Source organism: Aegilops tauschii, chromosome 3 (genome assembly GCF_002575655.3).
Source record: "Aegilops tauschii subsp. strangulata cultivar AL8/78 chromosome 3, Aet v6.0, whole genome shotgun sequence".
NCBI classification, from domain to species: Eukaryota; Viridiplantae; Streptophyta; class Magnoliopsida; order Poales; family Poaceae; genus Aegilops; species Aegilops tauschii.
In genome coordinates this window covers 287,164,200-287,176,023 of record NC_053037.3, presented here as the reverse complement: position 1 = coordinate 287,176,023, position 11,824 = coordinate 287,164,200, and the positions used below count along the sequence as shown (strand labels likewise).

Sequence of the window (11,824 nt, the reverse complement as noted above, 5' to 3'; positions counted from 1 at the left end):
AAATGGCTGGTCACCGGGATGCCCAGTCCCATGCTTTATGCAAACTAAATCAAAATAATTGCAAACAAAACTCCCCCTGGGACTGTTGCTAGTTGGAGGCACTCATTGTTTCGAGCAAGCCATGGATTGATGCTTGTTGGTGGAGGGGGAGTATAAACTTTACCATTCTGTTTGGGAACCGCCTATAATGTGTGTAGCATGGAAGATATCGCCATCTCTTGGTTGTTATGTTGACAATGAAAGTATACCGTTCAAAATATTATTTATCTCTATTTCAAAACCGAGCTCTGGCACCTCTACAAATCCCTGCTTCCCTCTGCGAAGGGCCTATCTATTTACTTTTATGTTGAGTCATCACCCTCTTATTAAAAAGCACTAACTGGAGAGCGCAGCTGTCAATTGCATCCATTACTATTAATTTATATTGGGTATGACTATGATTGGATCTCTTTTACCATGAATTACAATATCTAGTCAGTCCTTGATCTTTAAAGGTGCTCTGCATTTATGTTCCGCGGTCTCAGAAAAGGCTAGCGAGATACCATCTTATTATATCATATCATGATTGTTTTGAGAAAGTGTTGTCATCCGAGATTTATTATTATTGCTCGCTAGTTAATTATGCTATTGATATGAGTAAACATGAGACATAAGAGTTATTGTGAATGTGGTTAGTCATAATCTTTGCTGAAAACTTGAATGCTGGCTTTACATATTTACAACAACAAGAGGAAACAGAGTTTGTAAAAGTTTTTTTATCACTTTCAGTTTATCAACTGAATTGCTTGAGGACAAGCAAAGGTTTAAGCTTGGGGGAGTTGATACGTCTCCGTCGTATCTACTTTTCCAAACACTTTTGCCCTTATTTTGGACTCTAACTTGCATGATTTGAATGGAACTAACCCGGACTGACGCTGTTTTCAGCAGACTTTCTACGGTGTTATTTATGTGCAGAAACAAAAGTTCTCGGAATGACCTGAAACTCCACGGAACATCTATTTGGAAAATAAGAAAAATACCGGAAAAAATCCACGTCAGGGGGCCCACACCCTGCACACGAGGGTGGGGGCGCGCCCCTACCTCGTGGGCCCCCTAACGCTCCACCGACCTCAACTCCAACTCCATATATTCACTTTCGGGGAAAAAATCAGAGAGAAGGATTCATCGCGTTTTACGATAGAGAGCTGCCGCCAAGCCCTAAAACCTCTCGGGAGGGCTGATCTGGAATCCGTTTGGGGCTCCGGAAAGGGGGATTCGTCGCCATCGTCATCATCAACCATCTTCCATCACCAATTTCATGATGCTCACCGCCGTGCGTGAGTAATTCCATCGTAGGCTTGCTGGACGGTGATGGGTTGGATGAGATCTATCATGTAATCGAGTTAGTTTTGTTAGGGTTTGACCCCTAGTATCCACTATGTTCTGAGATTGATGTTGCTATGACTTTGCTATGCTTAATGCTTGTCACTAGGGCCCGAGTGCCATGATTTTAGATCTGAACCTATTATGTTTTCATGAATATATGTGAGTTCTTGATCCTATCTTGCAAGTCTATAGTCACCTATTATGTGTTATGATCCGGCAACCCCGAAGTGACAATAATCGGGACCACTCCCGGTGATGACCATAGTTTGAGGAGTTCATGTATTCACTATGTGCTAATGCTTTGTTCCGGTACTCTATTAAAAGGAGGCCTTAATATCCCTTAGTTTCCATTAGGACCCCGCTGCCACGGGAGGGTAGGACAAAAGATGTCATGCAAATTCTTTTCCATAAGCACGTATGACTATATTCGGAATACATGCCTACATTACATTGATGAAGTGGAGCTAGTTCTGTGTCACCCTATGTTATGATTGTTACATGATGAACCGCATCCGGCATAATTCTCCATCACCGATCAAATGCCTACGGGCTTTTCATATATTGTTCTTCGCTTATTTACTTTTCCGTTGCTACTGTTACAATCACTACAAAACACCAAAAATATTACTTTTGCTACCGTTACTTTTGTTACCGTTATCACTACTATCATATTACTTTGCTACTAAATACTTTGCTGCAGATACTAAGTTATCCAGGTGTGGTTGAATTGACAACTCAGCTGCTAATATTTGAGAATATTCTTTGGCTCCCCTTGTGTCGAATCAATAAACTTGGGTTGAATACTCTACCCTCGAAAATTGTTGCGATCCCCTATACTTGTGGGTTATCACATCTACGCATAGACCTGGTTCGGATGCCACTGTTGGGGAACGTAGTATTTCAAAAAAATTCCTACTATCACTCAAGATCTATCTAGGAGAAGCATAGCAATGAGCGGGGAGAGTGTGTCCACGTACGCTCATAGACCGAAAGCGGAAGCGTTTAGTAACGCGGTTGATGTAGTCGAACGTCTTCGCGATCCAACCGATCAAGTACCGAATGCAGGACACCTCCGCGATCTGCACACGTTCAGCTCGGTGACGTCCCTCGAAATCTAGATCCAGCTAAGGCCGAGGGAGAGTTTCGTCAGCACGACGGCGTGGTGACGATAATGATGAAGTTACCGGCGCAGGGCTTCGCCTAAGCACTACGACAATATGACCGAGGTGGAAAACTGTGGAGGGGGGCACCGCACACGGCTAAGAAATCAACTTGTGTGTCTATGGGGTGCCCCCTCCCCCGTATATAAAGGAGTGGAGGAGGGGGCCGGCCGGCCTCAAGTGGCGCGCCCCAAGGGGGGAATCCTACTCCTACTAGGAGTAGGTTCCCCCATTTCCTAGTCCAACTAGGAGGGGAAGGAAGGAGGAAGAGGGAGAGAAGGAAAGGCCCCCCCAATTCAGATTGGGCTTGGGCGGTGTGCACCTCCACTTGGCCGCATCCTCCTCTCTTCCACTAGGGCCATGAAGGTCCATTGACCCCCCGGGGGTTCCGGTAACCCCCCGGTACTCCGGAAAATGCCCGAACTTATCCGAAACCTTTCCGGTGTCCAAACATGACCTTCCAATATATAAATCTTTATGTCTCGACCATTTCGAGACTCCTCGTCATGTCCGTGATCACATCCGAGACTCTGAACAACCTTAGGTACATCAAATCACATAACTCACGATACATATCGTCATCGAACGTTAAGCGTGCGGACCCTACGGGTTCGAGAACTATGTAGACATGACCGAGACTCATCTCCGGCCAATTACCAATAGCGGAACCTGGATGCTCATATTGGTTCCTACATTTTCTACGAACATCTTTATCGGTCAAACCGCATAACAACATACATTGCTCCCTTTGTCATCGGTATGTTACTTGCCCGAGATTCGATTGTCGGTATCACTATACCTAGTTCAATCTCATTACCGGCAAGTCTCTTTACTCGTTCCGTAATGCATCATCCCGCAACTAACTTATTAGTCACATTGCTTGCAAGGCTTATTGTGATGTGCATTACCGAGAGGGCCCAGAGATACCTCTCCGACAATCGGAGTGACAAATCCTATCTTGATCTATGCCAACTCAACAAACACCATCGGAGACACCTGTAGAGCATCTTTATAATCACCCAGTTATGTTATGACGTTTGATAGCACACTAAGTGTTCCTCCGGTATTCAGGAGTTGCATAATCTCATAGTCAAAGGAACATGTATAAGTCATGATGAAAGCAATAGCAACAAACTAAACGATCATAGTGCTAAGCTAATGGATGGGTCTTGTGCATCAAATCATTCTCTAATGATGTGAACCCGTTCATCAAATGACAACACATGTCTATGGCTAGGAAACATAACCATCTTTGATAAACAAGCTAGTCAAGTAGAGGCATACTAGGGACACTCTATTCGTTTATGTATTCACACGTGTACTAAGTTTCCGGTTAATACAATTCTAGCATTAATAATAAACATTTATCATGATATAAGGAAATGTAAATAACAACTTTATTATTGCCTCTAGGGCACATTTCCTTCAGGTGCTTACGCGGACAACCCGGGCGCGTGCCACTCAACTGTGACGTCTGTAGAGCTTTCGGGAGAATCGTATGACGCCGAGTGCCCATACTTATTCCCGCATGGTGGTTAGTGCAAAAAGTCCAGAGGCCTGCTCAGTTCACATATCCAAACCTGTTAGTGTATTCGAAGCTCGCAGAAACGATCATTGATCCTATCGCCCCGTCTCGCGGACTTACGACAAGGGCCAGGCCCATCCCTCTATAGGGCGGTCTGCCTACCCCGTCGTGCCACGTCATTATCTCGCGGGTACCCTCATGGTCAACCCGACTTCCATAACTCTCGCGGGTACCCCTTGAGTCAACTCGACTTCAACAAAGGACTGAGGTGAAGGTCAAGGTATCCGTGTGTCCATAACATCGAGGGGGAATATGAGGAATCAACCTCAATGGATTCTACTCGATGTCACCATCATGGTGACCTTGGAGGAATCACCCTCGAAGGTTCACACTTGAGGTGTTGCACGACAGAGTCATCATCGGGAGTGGTGAACGAGGAATCGCCGTCTGTAATCCATGACCGATTAGTTACACTACAGATATATCATCAGGAGTGCAATACGAGGTATCACCCTCGGCACTCGATAGTAGCTCTGCATAGTCGTACAACTAAGGGAGGGGTGTCGGTGATGTGTCGGTCTCTGCACGTCGATCACATTGAGCGAGTCATCACTAGCAAAGCGGGGCAACAAGGAAAAGGGTGAGGGGTCACTGATGGATGAAAATCAACCTAGACTAAGCATATAGAAGAACATGTAAAGTAACAATAGCAGGTTACAAAAGCAGGCTATGCATCAGAATAGGAGTTATCGAACAACAGTAGAAAAATCTAATGCAAGCATGAGAGAGAAAGAATGGGCGATAGGGTTTGCTTGCCTGGAAGCTTTGCTAAAAGGGGCTAGTCGTCAGGAGTGTAGTCAAACTCGGGGGCATCGTCAGTCTCGGGGTCTATCCACTGGCGCGCGTCGGTGGTATACAAATGGTTTTTAACCCCTTTCCGTGACGACATTTGGAACCGTCGTCAAGTGAATGTGGGCGATAGGGGGTCCTTCCCACCCGACCCAGAAACCGTCGGGGATAGGCCCTCCTGGCACAAAGGCTGAGGCAAAATGAGCTCGTGTGCGATCGGGCGAGGCATCGAAACCCAATCGTTTCCGTTCGTATGTACATCCCACACGGTGAATCCTAGAAAATATTTCCGTTCGTATGTATATCACACACAGTCAATCCAAGGAATACGTTTCCGTTCTTATGTACATCCCACACAGTCAATCCAGGGAAAACATTTCCGTTCGTATGTACATCTCATACAGTTTTATGTATAGGCTCGTGTATGAAAGGTATAACTATCACACACCCTCTGCCTTGGTTAACCGTTTGCTTTTATCAACTACACATGATTTGATGAAGAAAACTGTGTGGCATTGGGCTATCCATCACAAGCGCTTTTACTGCTAGAACCGTTTGCAAAGTTCCATGACCCATTTAGCAGGTTTATTAGTTTACAATTGATAATTCCAGTATCACGCAAATTCACATTTCATATCGAACAGTTGTTTGCCAATTTCATATCAGGCACATAAATCTCCACTCCTAATGTCTGAGTTGATTGAATAGTATGATTTATTTTCGTCCCACCATTTTCAACCGTTTTTTTCACTGGTTTTTTTTTCGTCTTCCCTCCCACCACCACTCTCCACGTTGGGTTATTTTTCTCTTCATTTTTTTAACAAAGCAGCACTTTCCAAACGTATAAAAAATCACGGACTAAACTTTCCTAATTTATCCAAATTAATCGATCTCTCTTATTAATGCAATTTATTTTAGGAAACAAATAAAAGATTTTCTGAAAACAAATAAACCTCATCAGAAAGCATTTATGTACCTGTTTAATTTGTTATCTGTTTTGTGATTTTTTATCCTTTTTTTCGTCACGCCAACACCCTTGTCCACGGGTTGTTTCATCCTGTTTCGCAAGCGAACGGTTCCGCTCAGAGGCAGCCCGCTCGGAAGCTAGGTTTGTGCGCCGCCGCGGTCTTCCTGGTCGATGCCGACTTCCCGCGGGGCGCCGTCTTCTGGAAGATGATGACCTACCGCGACTTCGTTGGCCGCACCCATCCCGGTCTCCCAATCAATCAGTAATTGACCTCGCCAGCGGAAACTTTCCTAATTACCAGCAGAAAACGCCCGTCTCCTAATCCCCAACCCCACTATTTTCTCCCTTCCAAACCCTAGAGCTCCAACGGGGCACTGATCCGGCAGCCCTAGAGAAGATTATGCCTCAGGAGGGCTCCGATCTGATGGCTCCTTCACCGTCGTCTTCGCCGGCGGATGGGGCATGCCTCATGCGACTGTGTGGTGGGTGGTTGTGGTTGTCCGAGATGAGGAGGCGACGGCAGAGGTCGAGGAGAAGGAGAGGTACGTCCGTGCTAGGTAGCGTATGAATGTTGATCGCCGGAATGCCCACGCCGACGGACGCCACCGCACTCACCGGCAGGGTCAACCCCTCCGTTTACTCCATCGCTGCCATGCTCTGTGTCTTTTCGTGCCCGACTATGCAGGTCGCCACCACCACAATCACCGTCCCAGTAGATGGACGAAGACTGACAGATCTGGGGCGATGGATGGAGAAGCTGGACGTCCATGGTGACAACAACACCGGTTCCCATGCAGGAGTGAAAAGCAGGTGATAAGGTAATGGGTTATCGTGCTCATGTGACTTCTTCCCCATGTGATCCCTGCTCCTCGCTGATTTGTTTCTGGCCGTGCAAGGGCCGGCGGTTGCTGAGAGTGGTGGGAATCACAACAACGCCGTCGAGGTTGAGGAACTAGGAGAGCAAGACACGGCTAGGCAATCGATGTGAGGTCAAGGTATACGAGCGTTGATTTTCTTGGTACGCATGACAAAGAAGCAATTTTCTCACACTTTCGTCAAGATACAAAGCTATAGTAGTCTGTTACTATGTTTCTAAGTATCTTGAACTTCTCCTTGCCGCGGATGCATTGGATATTTTATACTCCCTCCGTTCCAAAATAGATGACCCAGCTTTCTAAGTTGGGTCATCTATTTTCGAACGGAGGGAGTACTTAATTAGTCCGCCTAATTAAGTTCTGGGCATGTCTTAATTTTTCTCAAGCAACCTGTTCTACTACTCCAAGAACTGCAATTTTAAGCAATTTTAATTAACCCTTTGCATTCAAGAAAAAGGTCACTGAGTTGCTATCTAAAGCTATGTCAAATTAATATGTTGTGAGATGTTCAAATTCCTTTCATAGAAAATAATGTAGGCCTGACACTCGAGTGCCTATTTTAGGGACACTTACAGTTTGCACCAAGCCATGAGGGAGTTCCACAGCGCTCCTGGCATCCAATTTGGCTTGCTCTTATGTATGAATTCTTAGTATTTTTACCTCTTTAACTAACAGAACCGCGCTATGTTTGTTGGGAATGTACATTGTGGGCACACCAATTCTCAGTTCTTGGGGTGCTTGTATCAGGGATATATCATTACAGAAGATATGGAGGAAGCATGCCACTCTAAAGCACAAGGTCCATTAATATTTTCTTGATTGTTCACCGTACATTCTTGTGTTTTCTATATCTCTTGTCAAAAATATTCTACCTATTTAATATTTACTACCTACACCTGGTGATACAATTTCTTATTTTTGTTGGCTGATGTGGGTAAGCAGAATACCATGGTTTTTGAGTCGCTGATTAGTCGCTGTATAGTCGCCGACTAATCGCCAAGTCGTTTTCCAAAAATCAGGGCGACTCGCGACTATACAGCGACTTATGGCGACTATATAGCGACTTTCGTCGACTATACGCCGAGCCGCAGGGCTCGCGGCGACTCAAAAACCTTGCAGAATACATTATGTAAGTGCAATACATTACTGGCACCCACATTCAAACCACACCTCCCCTTTCCTCCACTTCCTATTGTTACAAATCTAGATTGTACGCCAGCCCGGGCGATGATGGGTGATGGAGGAATAAAATAGAGGCATGGATGATGGAGGTGCGTGAGGTTTGCATCAAGCAGGCAATTGGTGGCTGCGCGGAACTGTACGTATATATATACATGGTACATGAAATTTGTGCCACAAATGAATGAAAATGTCAATTTTGAAAATATAATATGCATGCATGAATGATGATTGTTCAAGGTAGCTAATTACAATTTGGAATCTATATAACTCAGTGTGGCTATGCAAATTTTAGATGGAGTTAGTGGTTTGTTACTTATTGGAGTAGCAAATTCCAGTTACCCAGTAGAGTGTAAGTGGAATCTGAAATGAATTGTAAAATCTGCTTTGTGTGCTTCTCCTAAAGAGAGAAAATGGCCAAAGAGATAATCTGAGAGATAATGCTATCTTGGTTCTATGGAAGGCTTATCTTGGTTCTATGGAAGTTTTAATCACCACCATTGACTCACTTAAGGTGTGTATACTGAAGTAGACCCCTTATAAATAGTATTCATCCAAGATGCTGTTGTATATGTATCTTCATAGAGATGTAGATGCATAGGTAGTTCAATAGTGCACATGTTCATTGACAGGGGTGTAGATGTAGTATACAATAGAGGTTACATTGACAAGTTGGTCCATGATGCTCCCAGGAAAAAGAAAATATGATATATTGTTTTACACTATCATCCATAGTGAATCTTTTATTTTATTTGTTTGTTTGCAATGCTGAATATTTGGGGAACACACATTGAGGTGTAAGATATAGAGTTTAGCCTACAGATTCACCGAATCAGCTTGAACATTGTTACCATGCTTCATACGATTTGGTAATGATTTCAAAACATGGAATGGGGCAAATAAAGCTGAAACCTTGTACTGTTCCTGACAGAAAAAATAGTTACCGTAGAGAGGTTTCATACTGACATTGTTTCTTACCAACTAATGTTGCATTACTCCGGCCATGATTACAGCAGCTAAGTACCCCATGATTACAGCAGTAAACATTGATAGGAGTACAAGCATTGGAGGAGTACTCAGTACTCACCATGTTCGAGGAAGTCGTGGTGGTGGTGGTGGTGGTCGAGGAAGTCGTAGGTGACGGCGGCATCATCACGGAGCATGCACCATCTTCTCCTCGATTTGAACTGTAGTACTCCATGTACTCCCACTTGTAAACTTTTTGAAATGCAGATCCACTCCAAGAATGTGCTCTGAAATGGAGTAACGTGGAGTATACTCTAAAAATCAGTTTGGTTTGAGCCCAGTAGATCAATCAAAGTACTCTGGCATGATAAAAAGAATACTACAGCAGAATCAGTTTGGTTTGAGCCAAGCAAGAGTACTAAATCCTAACAAAAAGAATACTACAGCACGATAAACATGATTTCAGAGATATTTATTTCAGTACATACAATCCATTGATAAACATGATTTTTAGATTTGTTGATTTAAGTTAAACTACAACATTTACTCCAAACAAATATTCTAAGAAACAATACAAGTACTCCTACGGTATTGAAAGTACTCTTGACTGAAAGTGTACTCCGGTGAGTACCGAATTTACTGAATTCAGAGGCATCAAAATGCTCACATCCAAGTTTAGTGAGCTACACATGGAGTAGTGCAACTGAGTGGTCTTTGCCATGCCCGAATCGATGAGAGGTAGTGGCAGCAGCAGCCGCATCGTTCAGGAGCAACAACAGCCTTTCCAATCTACTCCTGCGGTAGAGCAGTTCTTGGCCACAGTACATCTGGATCCATATTCCATCCATAGCAACAATCACAATCAGCTCCAGAATCCTTGCCTTCCCACGAATCCTAGGCTCCATAGATTGGAAAGGTGTGGGGAAAATTAAGGATGCAAACCTGGCAGGTCGAGCGTGGGGAGCTCGACTTCCGGGGTGACCTGGGAGCAGGTGACGGCGAACACGTAACAGCGACGGAATACCAGCAGCGTCCAAGATGGCGCTCCTCCTTGCAGGTCGATGGCGACGAGGAGCGCTAGCGTCCGTCGCCGCCGTCGTCGAGCAGGACAAGGCCGCCGTGCACACGTTCCTCACGCTCCTACTCGACCTCGCTAAAACAACCAACTTTGGCTCGAGCGTGGCGGAGAGGATGCGGGCGAGAGGGAGAGGCAGCGCGGACGAGAAGGCGAGGCGGCAACGCCTGAGGAGAAGGGCGGCGACGTGGCTGAGTCACCGACGCAGGTGAGGGGGATGTGTGTCACCGCTGCGGGCAAGGCATTTGGGGGAGTCGGTGAGCGAGGGGAATGAGCGTGAAGAGGCGACTGAGTGGCTGAGTGAGTGAGTGAGTGAGGGGCAAAACTAGAAACCACAAAAATTTGGTAACGTTTCGAAAAATGTACTACAAAGCCATCAACATTCAAAATACAAGCATTTATTTTTGTTATCACTATATTCAAAATAACACTAATTTAGGAAATTGCAGGGTTATGTCTGGCAATTATGTTTTTTATGCTTTGGTGGAATGGTAAAAAATTAGTTTGTCCAATTAGCACCATGAGTATTCTCCGTTGCACATTTTAAGACCTTTGACTTAAAGTATTCTCCATTACACGTTACTTGTGTAAGATGTGTAAAAGCCTAGGAAGAAGTTTTTATTATACTTCTCAAATATCGTGAGAATGAAATTAAAGACAACATTCCTAATATTGTGCGAGAATTTCTTAATCACTAGATATTAATTTGTAATAGAATTTTAGTTGGATCATCGCTCTATATGTATACATTGTTAATTTATCTTTTTTATGAATTTACATTGCAAGTGAATTGGATGTCAATACATACCCGATTTTGCCCATATTATCTTGTCTCTACATGTGAAATTTGACATGTGTTATGTTTACATAATTCCAGCAAAATATTTTCATAACATGTGGCAAGGCACCGACATTCCCATGCTATCTTATCTCTACATGTGAAATTAAACATGCATTTTATGTTTATACAACTCAACAAAAATATTTCAAAAGCCCGTGGCAACGCACGAGCATTCTACTAGTATATTTTAACATCACAGTACGATAGCTATCTGAAAACAGCACAGTACAACATATAGCTAGTTCAACTTCATAAAAACAATATTAGAACAATATATACATTTCCCTAATCGAGATCATCCAGGCACGTCTTATCCACCTCTGCTTTCAGTTCAGTAAGAACCCGTTTTGCACTGTCCAACTGGGAAAGTGCCTCCTCCTTCGCCAACACCATCTTAGCAAAGTCTGATTTAAAAAAATCTGAGCTCATTCTCCACCTTCCTCTTTTTATCCCGCATCTTCAAATATTCTTCAGCGTTGACAACATTTTCTCTAAGCCTACCTCTGTACTCTTCCTCATACATACTCCAGAGCTTTGCTAGGCACATCTTCAAAGACTGTGGCCACTCTTGATTAACCCACTCCAAGTAAGAACACTTTCGTTCATCCTATAATATTTAAAACTAGATCAGTAACAATTGTAGGGGAAATGGGTTTATAGCAACATAGAAAATCACCAATACTTATTTTGAAAAGCTGAAGAAATAGGTTAATTATGACATATCTTCTCAAAAAGATCAATGTGCAAATGAATTAATTGCTACTGAGACAACAACCAAATTATGAAACATCAGAAGCTATAATTAACTATAACAACGTTACAAGTTCTTACTCATGTACTATAAATAACAAATTGAACATTTTATGAGGAAGGTAAATATAACTGCAACAACATAGCGACAGTGTTTGGATGACAGCAAATTGATACTAACAGGTGTGTACATGCACAAATTTAGTAACATAGAACTAATAGCACTAAGGCCGTCCACTATGTATGCCAAAACCAGTGTAAAGAAAACGGTT

General features: G+C 43.6%; 2 long non-coding RNA genes across 2 annotated transcripts; one reads left to right on the top strand and one right to left on the bottom strand.

Moving 5' to 3' along the window:
- The first annotated feature begins 1,359 nt into the window (after positions 1-1,359).
- Positions 1,360-9,346, top strand: LOC141042383 (uncharacterized). The gene is made up of 2 exons (XR_012204921.1): positions 1,360-6,684; positions 6,763-9,346. It is a non-coding gene; the product is annotated as an uncharacterized lncRNA (long non-coding RNA).
- Positions 8,821-10,270, bottom strand: LOC141042382 (uncharacterized). Its single transcript, XR_012204920.1, has 3 exons — positions 9,829-10,270; positions 9,554-9,713; positions 8,821-9,173 (listed from the first exon to the last, which is right to left on the bottom strand). It is a non-coding gene; the product is annotated as an uncharacterized lncRNA (long non-coding RNA).
- Between the last annotated feature and the right edge of the window lie 1,554 nt (positions 10,271-11,824).